This window comes from Dasypus novemcinctus, chromosome X (assembly GCF_030445035.2).
Source record: "Dasypus novemcinctus isolate mDasNov1 chromosome X, mDasNov1.1.hap2, whole genome shotgun sequence".
NCBI classification, from domain to species: Eukaryota; Metazoa; Chordata; class Mammalia; order Cingulata; family Dasypodidae; genus Dasypus; species Dasypus novemcinctus.
Genome location: NC_080704.1, coordinates 140,777,136 through 140,804,193, shown reverse-complemented (window position 1 = coordinate 140,804,193; position 27,058 = coordinate 140,777,136). Strand labels below are relative to the sequence as shown.

The following is a 27,058-nucleotide window of genomic DNA, read 5'->3' as shown; positions in this document are numbered from 1 at the left end:
ATGGTCTTGCCATTCCAATACATCATGCAGCTGTGGAACAAACGTGGGATACCTAGGAAATGTGACTGTAACACCCCTTCTGGTATGCACTATTATCTTAAAATAAAAATAAAGACTTTAAGAATGAGGTACAGAGAATATTTATTGAGCTAAAGTTGCATTAAAACAGAAGCAGCACCAAAAGAGGTTTCTGTTCAAAAGGCTGAGTTGGGGAGCACTGTATATGGCTGCTTGAAACGAGAAGTTATGGGGGTAATGGGGAAGGATAAAGTGGACATGACGTATGCTTAGTAGCTGTATGCCATAAATTTTGTGTATTCTGTGTACTACCAGACAAGGGGACTGTTTGGGCAGAATGTCTTTGAGATCTCGTTCATTAATTAGCAAGCAGGATGTTGATGTAAGTTTGTGGCTATATGGTCAGCCTCAGCAGGACTTGCTGGTGACAACTTGAAAACTGTGTTAAAGTTCTTCTTCCCAGGCTGGGGCAAGGACATTTTTTAAAAGGGATTTTATTTATTTATTTTTTTTAATTTTTTCAAGATTTATTTATTTATTTATTTATTTATTTCTCTCCCCTTCTCTCCCCACCCGGTTGTTTGTTCTCTGTGTCTATTTGCTGCGTCTTCCTTGTCCACTTTTCTTGTCAGCAGCACGGGAATCTGTGTTTTTTTTAGTTGCGTTAACCTGTTGTGTCAGTTCTCCATGTGTGCGGCACCATTCCTGGGCAGGCTGCACTTTCTTTCACACTGGGCGGCTCTCCTTATGGGGTGCACTCCTTGCACGTGGGGCTCCCCTATGCAGGGGACACCCCTGCATGGCATGGTTCTCCTTGTGTGCATTAGCGCTGTGCATGGGCCAGCTGCACATGGGTCAAGGAGGCCCGGGGTTTGAACCGCGGACCTCCTATGTGGTAGACAGACAACCTAACCACTGGGCCAAGTCCGCCACCTGGGGCAGGGAATTTTATCATCACCACAAAGCATTATTGGTATATCAGCCTGCTTCAGTCAACCTCTGTTTCTTCTTTATAATTGCCTGGATAAAATGGAAGCTCAGGTAAATAAAGATGGTTTGTAAAATCATTTATCATTCCAATTTCACATTCCCTCCTTTCGTTCAAGGTAGTCTTTTGACTGCATGAAGACTAGATATGACCAGGTAGGACCTCTACAGACTGATACTGTAAAGCAAAGCAATAAGGGACAGGAGATAAGGTCTGGTGACTTTGAGCTGCTTTGCAATGAAGTTGGTGATGATGTGGATGAAAACATGTCCAAATAGAAGGATATTGTTAAGCATGATCAGGGGTGAGAATAGGAAGTTCAAACAAGATATGTTAGGCAGAAACTCCTTAATTGATTAAAATATGTCCCTTGGTTGCTAGTTTATGCTGTGAAGCCATTTGCCTTGTTTGAAGATTTTCTGGATGTCAGTCGTGACTTGTCCATTGGTACTGATCCAAGTAAAATAAGATGTGTTGGCAGCAGCACAGATGCCTCCTTCTTCTGCCAGTTGGTAATCTAAAGTTGATTGGTTGTCCATAGTTATGGCTGTGATGGAATTGTGAGAGGTAGGTAGTCGTTTTAGGACTTGCTCCATTTCTTGTGCTATGTCTTCAAGGGTGGCACTAAGGTGGTGGATGGCATGTTCTTGGAATCCAAAACCTATCCAAGGGGCTAAAAGTCAGAGTCTGAACCCTATTCCAGCAATAATTAAACTGATAGCAGTTTTATTTCATGTTGAAGAGGTAAAGTTATATGGGTGGAAGTTGTAGTCTATTACAGAGCCAACTGCGCATTGTTCACTGAGCTCTGGGTCAATGAGAAGGCAAGGAATCGTGAAAGGTCCTAGGGTGGTATTGCATAGGAAGGAGAAAACTGAGGGAAGACAGAATAGTCCTTGGTCCATGAAGGAATAAGAAAAAAAAATTATGTAAGGGTCATTGTAGTTAGACAATAAGGCTAGGAAAGACAATGTTTGTTAAGGTCTAGATAAAGGCAGTGGAATTAACTGCAGCAAAGAGAAGTTAAAGAGTTAACAAGGGTTCCTAGGGAGCCAGTCAGGGTGTTTTTTTTTCTCTCAAAGAAGAGTTATGCGTTAGTTAATAATAGAAACAAAAGAGATTTTAAGCCTATGTATAAGGTCTTGGGAGAGGTATCTGTTAGATTCCTGCTGCTTCTCCACCCTACTGAGGTGCAGGGTAGGTTTCAGATACTTTCAGTGGTCTGCTTGGAGTAATGGGGCTAATTTTAGGTGTGATAGGTGAATCCAGGAATCAATTCCTTGAAACTGCAGTGGTGGGGGTTGTAAGGAGGACTTGAAAGTGTCCTTTCCACTGGAACTCAAGTTCATGTTTCAGAAGATGCCATTTCAACGAGGGACCACTATCAACTACCAACTGATGATGCAACTGGAAAATGACCTTATACGGAAGGTTCAATGCGGATCAGCAGAATATCCATGTCTACATAAAATACCATGACTTTAAAATGCTGTTTGACCTAAAGTAAGGGGGAAATGGAAAGGAGAAATGAGTTTATATGGCTACGAGTTTCTAAAAAAGAGTCTGGAGGCTGGCAGAAGGTTTGCCCTCATGCACAACTGAGCAGAGTCAGAGAGACAGATAAAGCAGATACAACCCCCAGATATTGGTTCCTTTGAGGGCTAAAGAGACCCATGGGAGTTATGGTCATGGCCGATGGGGTTAACTACCAGGGCAGATGGCCCCTCTTTGGAAATGGTGTTTATGTGTGATGAATCTGGACTCAGATGGGATCTCCCTTCATAAGACTTTCATGCTAATGTGCTGGAGGTGCAGTTAATGTTGGGGTTTAAGATATATTTAGGGGATTTGAATCTCTGGACTGACAATGTGATAGCCAGATCCTGAGCCTCAACAGACTCCAGCACCTACAATCTGATTTATTGGACTTACCACACTCAGCTAAGATGGAGGTGAAGAAGGACAACCACCACACCATGGAGCCTAGAGTGATTACAACTGAAAATGGGAGGATTGCATCCAGCATCCAGGTGGAATCTGAGCCTCCTCTTGACATAAAGGTGCAATGGACACAACCAATCCAGTGTCCACATAGAAGAGGTGGCAGTGGATTGGGAAAAGTGGACATAATGGACAAAGGTTATGGGGAAAGGCAGGAAGAGATGAGAGGTGGAGGCGTCTTCGGGACATGGAGCTGCCCTGGATGGTGCTTCAGAGGTAATCACCGGACATTGTAAATCCTCACAGGGCCTACATGATGGAATAGAGGAGAGTATGGGCCATGATGTGAACCAATGTATATGAGGTGCAGAGGTGCCCAAAGATGTACTTACCAAATCCAATGGATGTGTCATGATGATGGGAACGAGTGTTGTTGGGGGGGTGGGAGAGGGGGGGTGGGGGGGTGGGGTTGAATGGGACCTCACATATATATTTTTAATGTAATATTATTACAAAGTCAATAAAAAATAAAAAAATTAAAAAAAAAAAAAAAAAAAAAAAGAAGATGCCATTTCTAATATACCTAATCTCCTGGTTTTACAGGCAGCGGATAATTGTGGATATCTGTAGAGAGAGACTTGGAAACAGTTTTCTGGAGCTCAGAAAGAATTTGTGAGAGCTTTGGGCAGTAGGAAGTGAGTGAGGAACTAACTTCAGCAACCTGTGACTAGGGAAATAAGGCCATAGGTCTGCCAGTAATGTTCACATATGGGGAAAGTTGGTGGAGGCCAAAAATCATTCCAGAAAATTCATGAGTGCTTGGTGAAAAACTTTAACTGGCGGCAAAATTAGGCCATGGGTGCATTTATGTAGCCTGTTTGATTGTGGGTGATAGGCACAGCAAAGGTGCTACAGGATGGGTGAAGTTGACAGTTGAGAACAGGTTTGCCTTGTCAAGTGAGTACCACAGTCACTATGGATTTTTTAAACAGATTCTTCATGGTAATGAGGCACAGAAATAGTGAGAGCTGAGTCTAGGGCTACTGCAGAGACTGTCTGAGCAGCAGTCACAGTGGCAATGACTGCATGTAGGCTGGAAGGAAGACCTTGAGTTACTGCATCCAAGGTCCAGGTGTAATAGCTGATGGGGCAATGCTGATCAGCATATCTTTAGATTAGTTCCACACATGTATCCCCTCCTTTTTCTTTTACACTGTTGCAATTTGGGTGAGGAAAGAACTGAAAGGGTTGGGAGAGAAAAATGCAAAATTATATATGCTACAATCCATCTTGTCCCACAACTCTTACGATCTTTCTGCCACCTCTTCTACAAAAGGCACTGAGCATGCAACAGGGGGTTTATAAATGGTAGTATGGTGATATAAGACCACAGCTACAATATAAAAAGTAAGATAAGCAAATGTAGGGGTTCTTGGGTTCTGAGGGCTGCCACCTAGAAAAGTGACTCTTATCTTAATGATAAGCAAAGGATATTCCAGGGGAGACCACACATGCCTGATGCTGGCATATATCAATATTTCTAACAGTCTGATTAATCCTTGGTTGTTACTACTGTGGCAGCCCCAGTCTGGATGTCATTCCAAAGGTTATGCTTATGCCTATATCAGCAGGATCTCATCGACTGTCACAGTAAACAGTGCCTCAAATTGTGGGGATCCAGAAGGCTCTAGAGATATCCAGATACCATAAGTAGGGCAGACACTTTAGGAGTCTGGTGCCCTGCCCATGAAATTTACCTTGGAATTTATGCTCCCCACTGTGACATAGTTGGACACACATATGGTTTCCCTACACATGGCCCTTCATCCACTTTTATTCAAACCTATAATTAGCATTATACTTGTTATGTGTATGTCCTAGAGACTTAAATCTTCCATCTGTGCATATGCCAGTTGAGCCCTGAATTTCAGCAGAGTTGCAAAATGTACTCTCCAGTTCATTGAACTTATTCATGACAACACCCATCCCATAAAACAGAGAGTATCAACAACTGCAAGCAAAACAGTTCCTTCCATCTACCCCATTAAGCCCCCTCTTAATCAGAAACTGAGTGGGCATCACCATCCCCAAATACTCAAGATTGGGGAATGAACAATGAACTAAAGCAGACATTATTTTTCTATTATTATCCTATTACAGATTTATTGCTATTCTAGCAATGGAAAAACTTGTATATTTGATATTAATATAAAGACAGTGGCCACCAGAGGTTCTAAGGGGAGGGAGTAGGAAGAAGAGATGCAACATGGGGGCATTTTGGTGACATTGGAATTGTCCTTCATGACATTGTAATGAAGGATACAGGCCATTACACATTTTGTCAAAACCTATAAAATTGTATGGCTCAATGTGTAAACCATAATGAAAGTTATATTCCATGGTTAGTAGCAATGCTTTAACATGTGTTCACCAATTGTAACAAATGTACCACACTAATAAAAGATCTTGTTAATTTAGGAAAGTTGGGAAATGGAGGGGTGGGGTATATGGGAATCACCTATATTTTTCATGTAACATTTACATAATCAAAGGCTTCTTTAAAAATTCAAAAATTAAGACATTGAAGAAAGAATTTAGAAAAAGCTCTGAACCTGGAAAAGAAGCCTAACGGTGTGTATTAGTCAGCCAAAGGTGTGCTGATGCAAAACACCAGAAATCTGCTTGGCAGTATAAAGGGTATTTATTTGGGGTAGGAGCTTACAGTTACCAGGCCATAAAGCATAAGTTACTTCCCTCATGAAAGTCTATTTCCACATGTTGGAGAAAGATGGCTGCTTATGTCTGTGAGGGTTCAGGCCTTCTGGATTCCTCTGGGCTCAGCACCTCTGTTTCTTCCACAAGTTCAGCTGTAGACTGTGAGGCTCTTAGGCTTTGCCTCTCTCCACAAGGTCAGCTGTGCACTATCAGGTGTCTCCTTCCCCAGGGTTTCAGCTTAAGACCTCAGCATCAAACTCCAACATCAAAACTCCAACATCAGAAACCCTCAACTCTGTTCTTTGTCATGCCTTTAACCATAATCATAATTCAATCATGCCAAGGTACAGATCAGATTACAAGCATAATCAAACATCTATTTTTGGAATTCATAACCATATCAAGCTGCTACAGGGTGCAAGAACAAATGTTTATTAGGTGCTAAGAGGGGGAGGTTTTTTTCTGGTGAGTAATATAATAGTGGAATTTTCTGCTATAGGCCCTAGGATATTTGATTACAGTGGGCAAAATCTAGGCTTACAATAACACACATGTTAACCCTCCAAAGGAACAGGGCTTAATGTCAATTGTGTTTTACCTCATAGAGCCACTCGTTTTGTGTAGCAACAGGGCTTCTTCTTCACCACTTTTTGAGCTAGCTAGCTGTAATTCTAGGTTCCAGGTGTTATACAGGTACTTTAAAATTTCTACCGAGATATAAAGATATATGTAAAAATAAAGCATCTTAGGATTTAAAATAACAATTAGAGATCAGAGCTGAAGGATAAATGTGACTGCTGCAAGACTTTGCAATTCAGGCCCTAATCTCCTTAAATAAAACTGTTGCTAGAGATTAACACATGAAATTTTTTTCACAAGCCCTGTACAACTTTTTGTATTTACTGAAGCTTTCTCTTATTTATACCTGCCTTAATGAAAGCCAATCATTTCATCGTAGGACAAAAACATTCCCTTAATCAAGCTTATTGAATTTTAGTCAGCTTTGACTATGAATTCACTTCCACAAACTTTATACTTCTCTCTTTAGTCATTTAAGTCTACATTAGGTTTCATAAAACTGGTCATTTCACTTTAGGACAGATTTACATTTTTTCCCTTTAACTTAATTTTATTAAGCACAAACTTAATATTTTCAGTATATTAAAGATGTAATAAATATGCTAATTTTTTTCTTTATTATCTGTGTAAACCTATGGAGATTACACTTAAATTGAATAAAATTGACCCAATTATAGTTTAAACAATATTATTTTTTCTTTTCCGCCATGGAAGACTTGAACTTCTTTATTAAAAGTAATATTCCTAAAATTGTGCAAAACCTCAAAAGCTGACTACCAGATTCCGGAATATACTATAATTGCTTAGTTTGTTCCAATCATAATTTAAAAAACTTTCTTTTGGCAATTGGATTATTAATTATTCTCATCCCAAGGCTGTGAAAAAGTTTACATCATTTAATTACAGGACAAATGATGCCAACTAAGGTTTATTCTATAAATATTTTCCTGTTCCTATCATTCTTAATTTCTAGGTCTAGTAGACAGAGTTCGAAGCTGAACTTACATTTCCATATGTTATTGCACATGGCCCTTTACCCATAGCTCTTTTAAAGAGAATACCCTGAGATGGCAGGGAAATTAAAAAACCCTTGGAAAAAATTTTTTTACCTTTTTTAAAACAAGTTATTCAATTTAATATTTACTAAACTTTAACAGCACCAATTTAAAGATTGTGGTTATCCAGGTCTAATTAGAATTAATCTGGAAAAAGAACAGAAAACATTAAATATTTTTAAACAATTATTCCTGATTCTTCTAAATAATATAGCGAAACTATACAAATGAAGCAATGAAAACACATTTTGTACTAGCATCATTTTTTACTTAAAAAACGTTCATTAATGCACTTTAAAACAGTAATATATAATTTTTAAAATAAGGATTAATGGCACATATAGGTATTATAATTTTTCCAAGAAATAAAACACAATGTAATATATACAATTTGATTGTATATGAATTTTGAAACTTATGAAAATATTTTGTCTTTGTAGTTTTCTGAAATCCTTCGTAATTACTTATACATACAAATTTAATTTAAACAAAGTTTGGATAGAAGTTTTCTTTTCCTTAAAAGAATTACTTTTATGTATGAGGACATAAGTAATAAGCATTCAAAATATTTAGTTTAGATTATATTCTTTTTATTATAAGGTAGCAGTGTATTGAAAAGCACGTTTGCCTTGCTTTTCTAAATAGTTTTGTTTTCTAAATTTCTGCATGACTTTTACTAGCAGTTCTGTAAATTAATTGGCAAAGGTTTGAATATCCAGGCTTATAAATCTGAATGATAAGATTAAATTCTTTACAAGGACCTCTGAATCTTCATTAGGATTTGGAAAATCTTAATATTAAAGGAAAAGAGCTAAACTAAGAATCCAGAGGGAAAAGACAGAAGGATTTTAAAGAGTACCAGAAGCTCAGCTTCTCCAATTTCTGGTACTCAAAGAGTATAAATTTTTCATTAGGCAATTTGAATAAAAATCTCTTCAGAATTTTTGTTTGTTAATTTAGTATTAGCATCCATAACTGGGAAAATAAACATTAAACAGACAGACACAAACAACAGAAGCACAGTTCCATTCAGAACCAAGACTACCAGCAATATGTACACAGGGAGTGTGGGCTGGTTCCTATGCTGAGTGAGAGAGGCATCAGCAAGGGTACCATGAGATCTTACTACTTTTTTTATGTGTTTAATGTTTATTGTGTTAACATTTATATAACATAAAATTTTCCATTTTAGTCACTTTCAGGTATACAATTTAAAAGTAATAATTAAATTCATAATGCTGTGTTCCATTACAACCATCTAATACCAAAACTTTAAAAATACCCAAAACAGAAATTATATATCCATTAAGCAATAATACAATACCTCTCCCTTACTCCCTGCTCCTGATAACCTCTAATCTATGGGAATTTGCATATACTAATTATTTCATATAAATGAAATCATACAGCATTTTATGTCTGTATTATTTCACACAACATTATTTCTTCAAGGTTCATCCATGTTGTAGCATGCATCAGAGATTCATTGATTTTTGCACATGAAACCCAAAAGAATTAACAGAAAAACTATTAGAACTGTTAAAAGAGATCAGTATGGTAGCTGGATACATTAACAGCACACAAAATCAATAGCATTTGTCTTCATCAGAAATACAGAACTAAAAATATCATTAAAAAGCCATTCCCAATAACAAGGATAACCATACAAAACTGAGAATTATTACAGTTCAGATGTGCAAGTACTTTATGGTGAAAAATCTGTAACTCCAAAAAAGTACATTCACTTTTCTAAATACATATGAAAATTTGTTTCAGATAGTCTAATTTGTAATTTTTTGAGATTTATTTATTTTATTTTAATTGTATTTTTTGAAGGTACATAGTTCACAAAAAGGTACATTAAAAAGCATGAGTGCTTCCTATATAATCCACACCCACCCCACCCCACTCCTCCCACATCAACAACCTCTTTCATCACTGTGGCACATTCATTGCATTTGGGTAATACCTTCCGGAGCACTGCTGCACCACATGGATAATAAATTACATTGTAGTTTATACTCTTCCCCAGTCCATTCTGTGGGCTATGGCAGGACATATAACGTCCAACATCTGTCCCTGCAATATCATCCAGGACAACTCCAATTTCTAAAAATGCCTCCACATCACATCACTTCATCCTTCTGCCTGCCCTCAGTAACTATTGTGGCTACTTTCTCCAAATCAATGCTACAATTTCTTCCATTAATAGTCACAATAGTTCTATAGTAGAATACCAGTAAGTTCAATCTAAACCATATTCTGTTCCTCCATCCTAGGACGCTGGGATGGGGAAGTCCACTCCACCTCTATATCAAGAAGGGGCTTAGATCCCACATGTTTAATGGATGTGATTCTCCTGCTGGCAGTTGTAGGCACTCTTGGTTCCCTGGTATGTTGGTTGAACAACCTCAACTCCTGCTAGCTGACCTAGGTATGACCAAAGAAATGGAGAGTAGGATCTGCAACTCTGCTGAGGCTCAGGGCCCAGGTGGCACATGGTCAGTCCAGAGATTCAAGTCTCCTGAATACACACCAACTCCAGTATCAACCACAGATTCAGTAAAAGTGACAGAAGAGGCATGTGAAGAAAGGTCATCGCTGAGCCCAACTCTATTATGCTCAGGAACACCAATTGCAAAATAGGACCCACTGACAAGGCACTGAACTCCAGAGCCACCTGTCATGACCATAGAACCTTGGTGTCTCTGTAGCCCTCAGGAGTAGTAGTACCTGTGGTTGTATCCACCTTGGCTGTCCCAGGTCCAATGATGAACCCTTGATACTGATGACTATGCTTGTGAGCCAGTGTGCCTGGTGTTTCAACTAGGCCTAGAGCTTCAGGGTGCCTAAGAGTTACCTGCTGAGAACCTGCAACACTTCACGTTGCTTAAATGAGTCCATTCTCTAAGCCAATCTCAGTATGTAAATGTATTACCTTACCCCCAGCGTGGGACATGACTCCTGGTGATGAGCCTCCCTAGTACTGAGGGATTACTACCAATTACTAACTGATGATGCAACTAGAAAAAGATCTTGAATAAAATGGGGAAATGGTAAAGTCAAATGAGTTTATATGGCTAAGATTCTTCAAAAAAGAGCCGGGAGGTTATGAGAGGGGTCATGCTTATGCACACCTCAGTGGGATCCCTATCACTTTTAAATAAACGTTTTTCTTGATTCTGTACTCACTCTTTTTACTCTAGTCCTTTAAATGTTTTCTGGAGCTTTGAAAATTTTTTTCTGCCAATTCTTCCTTGTTCTGTCAACTGCTATTAACAAACAAAGCTGCAAGGAGACAAAAGCATTTATTTGGGATCTTAGAATTGCAAATCCAATAGAACGGATTTGGGTATTAACCCCAATCCTGTCCTGTCTTTGTATTTCCAAGCAAAGGTTTTAAAGAGAAAGATGACTAGATTAGCTTTGGGTGTCTGATGGATGTTTGGGGTACTCCAATTGTTCTTCCAATTGTTCTTTATCTTGTGCTTTGTTTAGGGTGTTTTGATGTCCTTAGGGTTTTGAGAAACTCTGCTGCTTGAGGCTTTGCATTATTTTGGCACTTTGTGATATCTGACTGAGATTTGTTAAGAGTAACTCCAGAATGAACGTTCAAGTCCATTTTAAATATTTTAGCCATATATATTGCTTCATTTCTTTTTACAGTTACTATGGTGGGTGGATGGACCCATGAAGCATCTCACAACACTATCCTGATTATGACCAAGCTGCATAAACATAATTTTGAGCACCTAACCTTTTTTTTCCTGAAACTTTCATGTATGAAAAATCAGGCAAAGTATTCTATCATGAATAAATTCTTAATTTATCTCTTTAAAGTTATATATAGATTCATGTAATGTTCTTTTCTTCTTTATTTAATGATGTGAAGATTTTTTCCCCCTCAAAGGATTTTTAATTAGGCATTTTTATAAAACAAGTAGAATTTTACACATCCATTAGTTAATATAAATTTAGAAGTCTGTGATTAACAGCTTAAAATTGTTCCAGTTTTCTGTGCTTCAATTAAATATTCATAAACAATGTGCAATAGTCATTTTAAAATTTGATATTTTTTCCTTGAAGTTAATTTATTTTTTAATTACTGAACCTAAAAATAAGTCACACATTTTTCATTCTTTTTCATTTAAATAGATGTGTTGGATTAATAAAACTCATAGAAATACCTAATTTTTTTTCTTTTCATTTGAAAGCCCTAGTCTAGCTAGAATTCTCATTAGTCTAGTCTATACAATGCAAATTTGGTTAATGTTAGATTCATATCCCTATATTTCATGTGGTTAAAATGATCTTAGAATTTTAATGGAGGCCTAAAATAAAATTAAGGGCACTGTATTATTTTAAAAAGCACATTTAACTATGAATAATAAAATTTGTGAAATGCAATTTATAATATACATATACCATAATTATATGAAAAAAGAAAAAAGAAAAAATACGTGGACATGAAATTGTGAAATGAATAACACACCTCATTCTATGAAAGAGGTGCTTTCTCTCATACACATAATGCAGTGGGCATTTGCCATTTTTATCATGATAGTAATATCAAATTTTGCAATATTTTCATGTTTTTAAAATAATTTCTTATAAGATCTTTGTCTTTTTTCACTAATTGATTTGTTTCCCTTGATATATGAATGTACTATCCTGTGATGTGGTAACTTTATCAAATATATTAGTGTTTTAGATTTTGGAAGCAATAATCCATTGCAGCAATATACAACTTTAAAATTGTCAAAGTTGGGGGGGAGAGGCAAGATGGTGGCTGCATGAGCTTGCCTGGTAATGTCTCTGTAGGGGGCGGCTGGGCAGCGTTGAAGGCTCTTTGGGACCGCGCTGTTTCGGGGATTTTTGCTGGTTGGAAGGTGTCTGGACGTCATTTCGGTGGGAAGGTAACAGAGAGGATACGTCTATAATATATAAACGGAGGTCCCAGCTGGGCTCGGGAAGTTCCCTCCTTGGGTGGGCGGAGCCGCGGTAGCGGGCGCTCCTGAAGCTCCGGAGCCGCGGCAGCCAGGGTTTTTGGTTTTTTTTTTTCCTTTTTCTGGAGGCTTTGCGGTGCTGAGAAATTCGCGGATACTGGGCTGGCTGGTGAGGGATTGTTGGGACAAGACTCCTTTGCAGATCGATTTGGGGAGACAGACGGTGCTTTGTTGTGAAGCGGGGGACGTTTTGGTCGCCGGACGGGGGGGGGGTAGCGCTTCCGCCTGGAGCCCCATCCCCACAGGTCCGACTGCCGATCTGCAACAGAATTGGATTTTGTGCAATAAGGGGACACAATTGGGAGACTGTTGTAGGGTGCAGTGAGGGAGGAGGACACGTCTGGAAGCTGATTGGGGAATATTTTGCGAAGTTTGGGATTTCGGATCTTAGAGTCTGTTTTCGGAGTTTCCAGCTGAAGCCCACCCCACCCGGCTGGGCTTGGGATCTGGGTCATTGAACTGGCCGTGGTGTAGAGGCGCCCTCAAGTGGCCGTTGCGTGGGAGCACAGGGAGGGAGTGGTCCAAAGGCTGAAACCCTGAGGAGTAGGTGAATTTCAGGGATCAGACATTCAATATAGAATTCGCGGATCTGGCTTCCCCCACGGGGCTGGCACCCAGCTACGGGGATCCCTGAGGCCTGTGTTGCACTGCGGGGCTCCTAAGCTTTCTGTGGACCAGATTTGAGGGTGCCAGGTCTGGGTCCCCTGGACTCTGGCGGTCCACACCCCAGACTCACACCTCTTGAGTCTTCAGTGTCTCAGACTTTCCACCCCTGAATCCATCACGCCCTGGGGTCTACCTGGGGTCCATGAGTGCCCTGGACCTTAACGTTTGCGTTTTATCTTTATTGGTTCATATTGTTTTGTTTTTCTTTTCACTTTATCTTATTTTTTACTCTTTTTGACGCCCTGATTGCTAATATTGCATTATCCCCTAGTCTTTTCTCCTAGCGTGTCCCCCAAAGTCCTTTTATTTTTATACAGTTATTTAGGAGTTTTATTGGTTGTTGTTTTAGATAGTGTTGCAATTGTGACACGTGTATACCTGCATCTCTCTTCCCCCTATCTGTTCCCCACCGTTTGCCTATCCTCTTTTTCTTTCTTCCTTTCTTCTTGTCTTTCTTTTTTTCTTTATTATAATTAGTTTCTTTTTTTTTCTCGGTTTTCTCTTTCCCTCTTGTCCCTCATTTTCCATTTATTTTATTTTAATTCAAGTACACAATAGGTGCTACAGGGAACACCTCACATTTGCTGGGTTTTCCCATCCTCCGCTGCCTCATTTCTGTGTGAACTGATTTAGGCTACCTACACTATCCCCCTTCCCCTGCAACTTGATATCCACTATCATGTACTGTCTCTCCTATATTCCACCCCCCACCTCCCGTTCTTTGATCCACAAAGTGTCTAACTCTTAAATTCTAATACCTTTGTTCTGTTTTCTGTCTGTTATCCACTCTTGAAACTATTACCTTTCTTTTCTTTTTCCCTCTCTCATGAAAAGAATAGCTTTGTAGTTCATACCATATTACGCCCATATTCAGTCATCTACTTCATAAAAGGTACTCTACCTACAGCTATAACTCTATACAATCTACATGAATCTAACCTCCATCCTCCCAGATCTCATATTCTTGCTTTGATAAGATACATTACCAATACTACTTTACACTTTTCTCTTGCTTACACAATTGCCTTTCCCCAACACTAATACTTTCCTCTAAAGTGAACTTAACCAACAACAAGTAACTAGAATAAGAAGAAAAAAGTGACAAAGAGAAGATATAACACCTATGCAAAAATAACAACTAATTAACCTCCAAAAGCAGACAAAGAAGCTAAGGAACTGATTAAATTCGTCAAAATAAAGAGATGACCAGAAAGCAACAAAAATCTACAAACCAAACCAATAATCAGGAAAACATGACTGAATCCAATCAACAAACCAATAATCACGAAGGGGAGCAAAACTTGGCACAAGCAATGAAAGAACTCAGAACATTTATCACCGACAAATTTGATGCAGTAATGAAAGAGGTTAACAACATGAAGACATCACTTGGAGGGGAAATTGCAGACATACGCAAAAACATAACAGATATGATGGGAGTGAACACCACAGCTCAAGAAATCAGAAATACACTTGCAGCAAATATCAGCAGACTAGAAGAGACAGAGCAGAGAATTAGTGATGTGGAAGACAGTACATCAGAAATCAAACAGATAGTAGAAGGGGTCAATAAGAAGATAGAAAAAATCCAATTAGGATTTAGGGACCTGAATGACAATGCAAAACGCTCAAACATACGTATTATAGGCAATCCAGAAGGTGAAGAGAAGGGAAAGGGGTCAGAAGGAGTGTTGCAGGAAATAATGGCTGAAAACTTCCCAAATCTACTGAAGGAAACAGAGGTACATATCCAAGAAGCACAGCACACTCCACAAGTCATAAACCCCAACAGGCCCACCCCAAGACATATACTTCTCAAATTATCCAAGGCTCAAGACAAAGAGAAAATCCTAAAAGCAGCAAGAGAAAAGAAAACCATCACATACAAGGGAAGCTCAATTAGATTAAGTGCTGATTTCTCTTCTGAAACCATGGAGGCAAGAAGACAGTGGTATGATATAGTCAAGGTACTAAAGGAAAAAAACTTCCAACCAAGAATACTCTATCCAGCTAAATTAGCATTCAAACATGATGGAGAGTTCAAAATATTCACAGACAAACAGAAACTGAAAGAGTATACCAACAAGAAACCTCCCCTTCAAGAAATTCTAAAGGGAGTTCTGCAGGAAGAAAGGAAAAAACAGGAAAGGCAAAGTTGGAGAGAGTATAAGACCAACAACAACAACAAAAAAAGACAAAAAAAATAAACAAACAAAATATGACAAACACAAATCCAATCAAAATATGGCTAACACAAATAATTCCTTGACAGTAATAACACTGAATGTCAACGGATTAAACTCACCTATCAAAAGATTCAGACTGGGACATTGGATAAGGAAATATGACCCATCCATATGCTGTTTACAAGAGACACATCTTAGACCCAGAGACGCATGGAGATTGAAAGTGAATGGCTGGAAAACAATCATACAAGCTAACAATAACCAAAAAAAGGCAGGAGTAGCTATATTAATATCAGACAAAATAGACTTTAAATGTGAAACAATTGTGAGAGACAAAGAAGTATACTACACTTTAGTGAAAGGGAAAATCTGTCAAGAAGATCGAACAATCATAAATATCTATGCCCCTAACAAGGGTGCCTCTAAATACGTCAGGCAAACGCTGGAAAAACTAAGTGAAAGTATAGATACATCTACAATTATAGTGGGGGATTTTAATACACCACTATCAACTCTGGACAGAACATCTCAAAAGAGAATCACCAAAGAAACAAAACATCTGAATAGTATATTAGAGGAGCTCGATCTAATAGACATATATAGATCGCTACACCCAAACACAGCAGGATATACATTTTTCTCAAGCGCACATGGATCATTCTCCAAGATAGATCATATGCTAGGCCACAAAGAAAGGCTGAACGAATTCAGAAAGATTGAAATCATACAAAACATTATCTCTGACCACAGTGGAGTCAAGCTGGAGATTTGCAAGGGACAGAAGCCCAGATTTCACACCACGATTTGGAAATTAAACAGCACACTCTTAGAAAAACAGTGGGTCAAAGAGGAAATCTCAAAAGAAATCAATGACTACCTTGAAACAAATGATAATGATAACACAACATACCAAAATTTATGGGATGCAGCAAAAGCAGTACTGAGAGGGAAGTTTATAGCCATAAATTCTTATATCAAAAAGAAGAAAGAGCAAAAATTGAAGAACAAACTGCACATTTGAAGGAATTAGAAAAACAACAACAAAGTAACCCAACAGGAAGAAGAAGGAAGGAAATAACAAAGATAAGAGCAGAACTAAATGAAATAGAAAATAAGAAAGCACTTGAACAGATAAACAAGACCAAGAGCTGGTTTTTTGAGAAGATTAACAAAATTGACAAACCTTTAGCAACACTAACAAAGAAAAAAAGAGAGAAGATGCAAATACACAAAATAAGAAATGAGAAAGGCGATATCACCACTGACCCCACAGAAATAAAGACTATCATAAGAGGATATTTTGAAAAACTATATTCCAACAAAAACGACAATCTAGAGGAAATGGACAAATTCCTAGAAACACATAAGCAGCCCATATTGACGAAAGAAGAAATTGATGATCTTAACAAACCAATCTCAAGCAGAGAGATAGAATCAGTTATCAAAAATCTCCCAACTAAGAAGAGCCCAGGGCCAGATGGCTTCACAGGTGAATTCTACAAAACATTCCGGAAAGAACTGACACCAATCCTGCTGAAACTGTTCCAAAACATCGAAACAAAAAGAACATTACCCAACTCCTTCTATGATGCCAACATTACCCTAGTACCAAAGCCAAACAAAGACATCACAAGAAAGGAAAATTACAGACCAATTTCTCTAATGAACCTAGAAGCAAAAATACTTAACAAAATACTTGCTAATCGTATTCAACAACACATTAAACGTATTATGCACCACGACCAAGTGGGATTCATCCCAGGTATGCAAGGATGGTTCAACATAAGAAAATCAATCAACGTAATACACCATATAAACAGATTGAAGGAAAAAATCACATGATTATATCTATTGATGCAGAAAAAGCATTTGACAAAATACAGCACACTTTCTTGATAAAAACACTCCAAAAGATTGGAATACAAGGAAATTTTTTGAACATGATAAAGAGTATATATGAAAAACCTAAAGCCAATATTGTTTACAATGGAGAAATCCTAGACTCCTTCCCTCTAAACTCAGGAACAAGACAAGGATGCCCACTGTCTCCGCTCCTATTTAACATTGTCTTAGAAGTACTTGCACGAGCACTGAGGCAAGAACCAGAAATAAAAGGCATTCAAATTGGAAAGGAAGAAGTCAAAATTTCATTATTTGCAGATGACATGATCCTATACATAGAAAACCCTGAGAGATCTACAACGAAGATTCTAGAACTCATAAATGAGTTTAGTAAAGTTGCAGGGTATAAGGTCAATGCGCAAAAATCAGTAGCATTTCTGTACACCAATAATGAGCAAGATCAGGAGGAAATCAAGAAAGAAATACCATTCACAATAGTAAATAAAAAAATCAAATACTTAGGAATAAATTTAACTAAAGAGGTAAAGAACTTATACACCGAGAACTATACAAGATTGTTCAAGGAAATCAAAGAAGACCTAAATAAATGGAAGACTATTCCTTGTTCATGGATAGGAAGACTGAACATTATTAAGATGTCTATCCTACCAAAACTGATATACACATTCAATGCAATCCCAATAAAAATCAACGCAGCCTTCTTTAAGGAACTAGAAAAACTAACTATGAAATTTATTTGGAAAGGAAAGAGACCCCGAATAGGCAAAGACATACTGAAAAAGAAAAACGAAATAGGAGGAATCACACTACCTGACTTCAAAACATACTATAAAGCTACGGTGGTGAAAACAGCCTGGTATTGGCATAAGGAGAGACACATAGACCAATGGAATCGAATTGAAAGCTCTGATATAGAACCTCACATATACAGCCACATAATATTCAATAAAGCCACCAAACCCTCTCAATTGGGAGAGAGTGGCCTATTCAACAAATGGTGTCTGGAGAACTGGATAGCCATATGTAGAAGAATGAAAGAGGATTACCATCTCACACCTTATAAAAAGATCAACTCAAGATGGATCAAAGACCTAAATATAAGAGCCAGGACCATAAAATCCTTAGATAGTAGTGTAGGGAAACATCTACAGGACCTTGAAATAGGAAATGGATTTATGAATATCTCACCAAAAGCACGAGCAGCAAAAGAACTAATAGATAAATGGGACTTCCTCAAAATTAAAGCCTTCTGCACCTCAAAGGAGTTTGTCAAGAAAGTAAAAAGGGAGCCCACACAGTGGGAGAAAATATTTGGCAATCATATATCTGATAAGAAACTTATAACTTGCATATATAAAGAACTCCTTTATCTTGAAAATAAAAAGATAAACAACCCATTTAAAAAATGGGAAAAAGACTTAAACAGACTCTTCTCCGAAGAAGAAATACAAATGGCAAGAAAGCACATGAAAAAATGTTCCAAATCTCTAGCTATCAGGGAAATGCAAATCAAAACTACAATGAGATACCATCTTACACCCATAAGATTGGCAGCTATGAAAAATACAGAAGAATACAAGTGCTGGAGAGGATGTGAAGGAAGGGGAACACTCATCCACTGCTGGTGGGAATGCAGAAGGATCCAACCATTCTGGAGGACAGTATGGCGGTTTCTCAAAAAACTAGCCATAGATTTGCCATATGACCCAGCAATACCCTGCTGGGTATATACCCAGCAGAACTGAAAACAAGGACACAAACTGTTATATGTACACCAATGTTCATAGCAGCATTGTTCACTATTGCCAAAAGTTGGAATCAAACCAAATGCCCATCAACAGATGAGTGGATCAATAAAATGTGGTATATACACACAATGGAATACTACTCGGCTGTAAGAACAAACACACTACAAACACATGTGATAACATGGATGAATCTTGAGAACCTTATGTTGAGTGAAGCAACCCAGACATTGAAGGACAAATACTACATGAACTCAATGATATGAAATAAACAAGCTGCCCTAGATAGCAAGAGACTGAACGATAGGCTTACAGGAAATCGGAGGGTGGAGGAAGGATATGAGCCGATGTCTGCAGGGGTGGAATTTAAGACGAGATGGTGGTAAGTATGAACACAAAGAAGAGATAAAAGGGGGGCAAGGGGTTGCCTTTGGTTGGGGCTTTACGGGTTTGAGGGTGGCTGGGGAGGGACGGATGGTTAACGTTGCCCAAAAGTGGGGGGAGGGAGGGGTAGCATACGAACACAGGAGAGGGTCAGGAGGTGGTGGAGAGTAAAATGCCGAGAAAATCATATCAAAATATAATAAAGAGGGTTACCTGTTTAGAATGCTCGGAGGGGAGGGTCTGATGCAGTACGGGCTCCTGGGGAATGTCTAAATGCTCATTCTGCCAGAGTGGGTGACACCATGGGGTGGAATCCCAAGTAGTGAGAGTGGGGGTGGACCCACATTCTGGGGAGGACTAATGCCATCAAATAGAGGGAACTGTATCCCTCGAGAGAAAGGGTGGCTCCCAGGGCATTGGGGCAGATGAGCAAGTTAGGCCCTGAACACTATTCCATCTATCTCTGGAAGTGGCTCCTCAGGAAACGGAGGTTGGCTGTCACTGTGGGCACCAAGGTGGAAGGGAAAATGGACATTAAATGTGTGGAACCAAAGTAAATGGGGGGCAAGAGAGGAGTTTCTTGAGAGTACACAAGGATGGATATAAAACATGTAATATTACACCATAACATAAAGGAGATGACAGACTGATAATGTAAACCATAATGTAAAACATAGGATAACTAAAAATGTAAAGAACTGTGTATCCTAAAGTATGCACCATAATGTAAGCACAGATGTTACCTTGTTAGAAAGCTAATATCTCAGACTCTGTACATCACCTTAAGTAAATATGATATGAATAGTGCGTAAGAGTATCACTGTGGAAGGGAAAAGGTTTTGTGGTGGATGTATGGGAGTGCTGTATATTATATATATGCATTGCTGTGGTCTAGGACTCCCGTGAAGAAATGCTGAATAATTAGGGGGAAAAAAAAAAAAACAAAAAAGGATAGGATGTGGAATTTTTTCAAATCAACCTTCTTTATCTAAGTTCTTTATCTAACTTTATCCAAGTTCTTTATCTATCCTTTAAACCCATCGCTATATGCCATTCCCTAGTAAGGGACCATTACATTATATTGGGCTTCAAATTTCGGGGAGTTCTGGATCACAGAGTGTTTCAACAATGGCAATGGAGGGATACTGGTATGGGATACCAATGACAGGTGATATATGGCTGACAGGGAGCTGTACAGAACATATGTCCAGGGTGCATGGTAATGATTGGATATACTCATAGTGGCAACAATTAAAAACCACAGCAGGGGGGGTACTGGGTTCCTGGCCAGTGGTGCTCTGTCGTGGTCCCTAGGGGAGCAGCGACAGTCTCCCAGGTACAGCGGCGGGGACCGGGAGGGAGTGAGGGTTCAACAGTGAGCCCCTGATGCTAATGACTATGCTTGTGAGCTGATAAACCTAAAATAAGAACAAGGCCTAGAGCAACATTGTGCCTGGGAATTTCCTCCTGTCAGCCTTCATGTTAATCAAATGTGGCCAGTCTCGAAGCCAAACTCAGCATGTAAATGCAATGCCTTCCCTCCAGCGTGGGACATGACACCCGGGGATGAGCCTCCCTGGCAACGAGGGACCACTATCAACTACCAACTGATGATGCAACTGGAAAAGGACCTTATACGGAAGTTTCAATGCGGATCAGCAGAATATCCATGTCTACATAAAATAACATGACTTTAAAATGCTGTTTGACCTAAAGTAAGGGGGAAATGCAAAGGAGAAATGAGTTTATATGGCTACGAGTTTCTAAAAAAGAGTCTGGAGGCTGGCAGAAGGATTGCCCTCATGCACAACTGAGCAGAGTCAGAGAGACAGATAAAGCAGATACAACCCCCAGATATTGGTTCCTTTGAATGCTAAAGAGACCCATGAGAGTTATGGTCATGGCCGATGGGGTTAACTACCAGGGCAGATGGCCCCTCTTTGGAAATGGTGTTTATGTGTGATGAATCTGGACTCAGATGGGATCTCCCTTCATAAGACTTTCATGCTAATGTGCTGGAGGTGCAGTTAATGTTGGGGTTTAAGATATATTTAGGGGATTTGAATCTCTGGACTGACAATGTGATAGCCACGTCCTGAGCCTCAACAGACTCCAGCACCTACAATCTGATTTATTGGACTTACCACACTCAGCTAAGATGGAGTTGAAGAAGGACAATCACCACACCATGGAGGCTAGAGTGATTACAACTGAAAATGGGAGGATTGCATCCAGCATCCATGTGGAATCTGAGCCTCCTCTTGACATAGAGGTGCAATGTACACAACCAATCCAATGTCCACATAGAAAAGGTGGCATTGGATTGGGAAAAGTGGACATGGTGGACGATGGGTATGGGGAAAGGCAGGAAGAGATGAGAGGTGGAGGCGTCTTTGGGACATGGAGCTGCCCTGGATGGTGCCTCAGAGGTAATCAGCGGCCATTGTAAATCCTCACAGGGTCCACTGGATGGAATGGAGGAGAGTATGGGCCATGATGTGGACCATTGTCTATGAGGTGCAGAGGTGCCCAAAGATGTACTTGCCAAATCCAATGGATGTGTCATGATGATGGGAACGAGTGTTGTTGGGGGGGGAGAGGGGGGGTGGGGGGGTGGGGTTGAATGGGACCTCACATATATATATATTTTTAATGTAATATTATTACAAAGTCAATAAAAAAAATAAAATAAAATAAAATTGTCAAAGTTTTTTCACATCCATTATTCATTTGATGTTCATAACAACATTTTGAAAAAGTTATAGCACATGCTTTTTCCCACATTCGAAAGTTGAGAAACCAAAGTGTAAGATTACATTACAAGTTAATGACAGAGCTTAGCATTTCTAATCCTCATTGTCTACAATTACAAGAAAATGTTGGAATTAGTCTATTGACATGGGGGAGGGGATGGAGAACAACTCTTAGATTAAGTTGTATACTCCAACATCACATTTCCTTCAATGAACCAAATCTTTTAAATTAAGACAATACTTTGTTTAATGTCTGCCAAAAATGCCTGTTCTGTTAAGTCTTAATATACAAACATAATCTATATACACACTTATTAGCAATATTTCAACTCTTATGAAAGAGTGATTGGACTCTTTTAGATGAATCATTTAAACACTCAATTAGATGAGTCATTTAATATCCCTATCATCATTTTACAAATTAACTTTTTTTAAAAATAATAATCACTATGTACAATTACTAAGCATATAACTTAAGGGCAAATTACCTAACTAAATAAGCTCTGAATTGCCAAGAATACCAAGTCATATTTTAGTCTCTTTCTCAAAATTATTTTTAAATCAATATTATTGATAAATATTAATAAATCCTACAATTTATCCAAATTGTACAGTAAATTGTATTTGGTATAGTCACATAGTTGTGCATTCATTCCTTCAATCATGATTAAAGCATTTTTAATATTTCAGTAATAATGATGATAAAAACCAAAAACAAGAAAATTCCTCACCTCTCAATCTCTCTGTTTCCCCTGTTGTACATAACTTCTATTTCTGACTCTTTTTGCACAATTATTGATTTTTTTTTTAGGGAGCTTTATTGATCTATCCGAAGTGTATAATCAACAGCATTTTTTAGTTGTTAAAAAGTTTTTTATTATAAAAAATGGCAAAATAAATAGAAATGTTGACTGAAAGAAATTACAAATTTTAAAAGAGAGTGCAAGACCAGGTTGATTTAATAAAATTAATTATAAAAAAAGAATAGCATAACAGCCCTTTATACGTGTAAATAATAATTCAAATATAATAGAAATTAATTATAACATAATTTTAATTTTATATGAGATCTGTAACTATTGGACATAATAACCTCTAAGAATGAAATCAAATATTGGTTTAGTTATTTAATTTCCATTTCAGCCATAATTTTTTCTTGATAATCAAATTTCTATTTGGGAGTTCTTCACATCTTATTGGAATGAATTGTAGCACATGGCAATCTGCCAACTCATAATTTTATGAGGCAAAAATCCTCAAAATCTTGTTTAACAGTAGTCATGCTAAACCATTATTGATCCAAATAGAATATTTTAAAATGCATGAATAAGAAATGGTTAAAAAAAATGAAGTATCCAAAAATACATCCGTTCTGCAGTCCTCCTCAAGTAAAAGCAAGCTTTTATATTATATGAAGATAAAAACAGAATACTGGTAACAGGATCATTTTGCCAGTTGCACTGAGTAATTATTGCTCATATACTCTAATATTGTTTTACATTTATTTGGTCTACCGCAGCTCTTTTATGCTCATTATTTGCATGGAATATGTTTTTCCTACCTTTCACTTTTAACCTGGTTGTGTAATTACGTCTGAGGTGTATCTCTTGTAGACAAGATATAGAGAGCTTATATATCTTTTTATTTGTTCTATCAGTTAGTGTCTTTTAACTGGGGAGTTGAATCCATTAATATTTAGTATTATTACTGTAAAGTCATTATTTACTTCATCCAAATTGTCCTTCAGCTCTCTCTTGTAATATCCTTCCATTGTCTGTCTTCTTATCCTTTAGTTTATACTTCCTAATAATCTTCATTTCTAAATTCTTCTCCAAATATCTCACTCTTATTTTCTCCTTTCAGACTGCGGCATCCCTTTTAGTATCTTTTGCAAATCTTGTCTTTGATAACATATTCTATCAGTTTTTGTTCATCTGAGAAGACTTAAACTCAACCACATTTTTGAAAGACAGCTTTGTTGTATACAGAATTCTTGGATGTCAATTTTTCTCTTTCAGTACAGTAAATATACATCACACCACTTTCTTCTCTTCTTCATGGTTTCTGTTGAGAAGTCAGCATGCTAAACTTGTCAAGTTCCCCATGTATGTAATGTTTTGATATTGTCTTGCTACTTTCAGAATCCTCTCATCTCTGATATTTTTCATTCTGAATAGGAGTTGCCTCAGCTAGGTATATTCAGATTTATTCTGTTTGGGTGTATTGTCATTAGATATTGATATTTATGTCCTTCATAATGAAGGAAAAGTTTTCAGTCATTATTTCCTCCAATATTCTTTGTGTCTCTATTCCACTCTCTGCTCCTTCTGGACACCGATAATGCAAATATTTTTGTGCTTCATGTTGTCATTCAATTCCCTAAGACTCTGTTTCATTTTTTTCCTTTTCTTTTCTTTTTCTGTTCTACTGTCTTTTATAGTTTAGATGTTCTGTCTTTGAAATCTCTAATTCTGTCTCTGAGCAATTCAAATCTGATTTTATGTGCCTCTAATGTATTTTTAATCTCTTCCGTCATGTCTTTCATTCCCATAAGTTCTGTTACTTTTCTTTGCAGTCTTTCAAATTGTTCTTTTGGCTCTTGTAGTATATTCTTAATATTTTATTTCTTTAGTCATATTTTCTTTAAATTCTTTGAAATGATTTAGGAGAGTTGTGTGATTGTCACTGATTAATTGTCTTAAATCTTGTATCTCTTCATGATATTTGGTTCATTCTTTTGCCTGAGCCATCTCTTCATGTTTCCTAGTAAGGCTTGTAATTTTTTGAAGTCTATAGATTTGAATATGTTTGGGAATTTACTCTGATGGTTAATTTCTCTCTTGCCTATTTTTTTTTTTCTCACAGCTCTTCTTTGATATTTGGCTCAACTTATTCGCAGTCTTTAAAATTTCCCAGCTTAAGTTTTCAAAATATGGCCAGTGTGGCCACAGAATACCAGTAGAGCTTCTGGAATGCAGGCTGCCCGTGATACCCCTGCCTGATTGTAGTTGCCAGAGACCAGTATGCTGGGGTTGCCCATGGAGCCCCAGACCCAGCTCAGGTTGACATCCCTAAGCCTAGCCAACCCCTTCCCACAACACCACCTTGGACCTCCTCCTGGGCCCTTGTATCCCCTGCAGGACAGTTGCCAGTGTTCCTGACCAGCCAACACATGCTATCCCCCTTCTCTTCCCACTCAGGAAAGTCTATTTCGAGGTGGTGCCCCTCAAGCCACCAGCCCAGTATACCACAGAGGCACCTGGATTTTGGAGTGGCAACTCCCTCAGAGATGACCCTGGGGAGGAACCTGTGTTTGTGGCACTGTAGGCATTTTAAGCAGAGGAGCAGCTACAACAAAATGGGAAGAAGAAATGGCAGGAATGGTGATATAGTCAAACATCTCTCATGATAACTTATATCACTGGAATTTGGATCCTGAAGTACCTGCTCTTGAAAATAAAAAACCTCCTACCTGGAAGGGATATAGCAGCAGGTGGCAAAATTAACAAGAATCATTTGGAAATTTCAGTAGAGCAACTGATTCTAGAACTTAATTTGTCAGAGAATTCTCAGGAAAGAACACAAAATAGTAAACAAGGGATATTTCAGCTACAGCATTAGCCTCTAAATGGAGAAAGCATTGTAGAGAACAATTTTGGCCAAAGGTTGGTTTTTGAGAGCAGCTGTTTCTTAGTCAGAGGCTTCTACCTTTGTAAGGCCCAGGGATTACAAAAAAATCTTCAATGTAAACTGGGTTTAATGTACCCGATAATCCCATAAGGTTCTTTCCTCTGAAACACTCACTAACAAGTGCTTCAGTAGATAAACAAGTGGGTTTTTACCATGGACTGCAGCAGCAGATTCCATTAAGGCTCTGCTGGCCCTATGCTGATGGAGATTACTTTAAAGACAGAAATGATCCTCATATTACTTCATGCTCAACAATAGAGAACAACAATCAGTTCCAAATTAGAATCTGAAAAATGGAAAAGGTAGTGTGGAAGAAAATTTAACAAATGGAAATGATTTATTGGAAAATGAATAAATGATACTTTACTCAGCTATTTTAAAAAGATAGACCTGTACCTAAATCCAGAAACCATAGAACACTTTGAAAAATCTTTCACAGAAGAACCAAGTGAAGTATTTCCATATCCTGATTTTTCTCCCTCCACCTTTCAAAACTCTGAATTTACTCAAAATCGGAACATTAGAAAGTGACGGTTAAGCCCCCAGAAAGCTCTGTTGAACACCTGATCACTCCTTTACTGAAAATGAAAAGAATACAACATGCGACTTCACAAGAAGAGAGACCCAAACTACAAACTAACTACTCCAGTAGTTACTGAATGCTTTCATAGAAGCCTTAAAACTATATAAAAAATGAGAACGTCAAAACTTTCTGATTCTTGGAGTCATCAGACATCTTGTATAGATAAAAGTTGAGGAAAAGGAAAAAAAAACATTCTGGTTCTCGGGTGATTGAACAAAATGCTTACAAACTGAAACGGAAGAATGTTGAAACATATAAGTGGAATACAAGACAACTATCTCTAAAAAGTTCACTCACCACAAAACAATTGATCACAACTTAGGATGACTTTAAGAATCCCAAAAGCTTTGTTTTAAATCCATGACAAGAACTCTCCAGCAAGTCTACTACTATCCAAACAATACCATCACAGGTTAAAATGGTCTCAGCAAGAAGTCTACCACCAAGGTCTCAAAAACCAATTTCAACTCTACCTTTGTCTTTTACCGAAAAGCAGAAGGAATAAATTAAGCCAAGAACCAAAAAGAAACTTCACCAACAAAATATAGTATTGAACAAACCATTCTGTATTCAGAAGCTGATCTTTTTATTGCCTTCATTTATAGTGAAGCATAAGTACTCACTGACCAAAAATAACCCTTTTCTTTAATACATCTCATCATGAGCAAAACTCTTCCAAGAACCCAGCTAAAATAGATCTCATCATTCCAATATACAGCTATTAAACGCATGCACACACAGGAAAACAATTGCTTGATATGACATAGAGTGGAACATGTGAAAATAATTGCTGAAATGACTGTTTATAAATTTCAGGGCTTTTATGATGACATATTTGACAATCTTTTGTATGTGGAAGAAAATTTAATAAATGGACATGATTTAT

General features: G+C 38.0%; 1 pseudogene; it reads left to right on the top strand.

Moving 5' to 3' along the window:
- LOC101434001 (protein FAM217A-like) lies at nucleotides 1-26,821 on the top strand (annotated as a pseudogene).
- The last annotated feature ends 237 nt before the right edge of the window (nucleotides 26,822-27,058 follow it).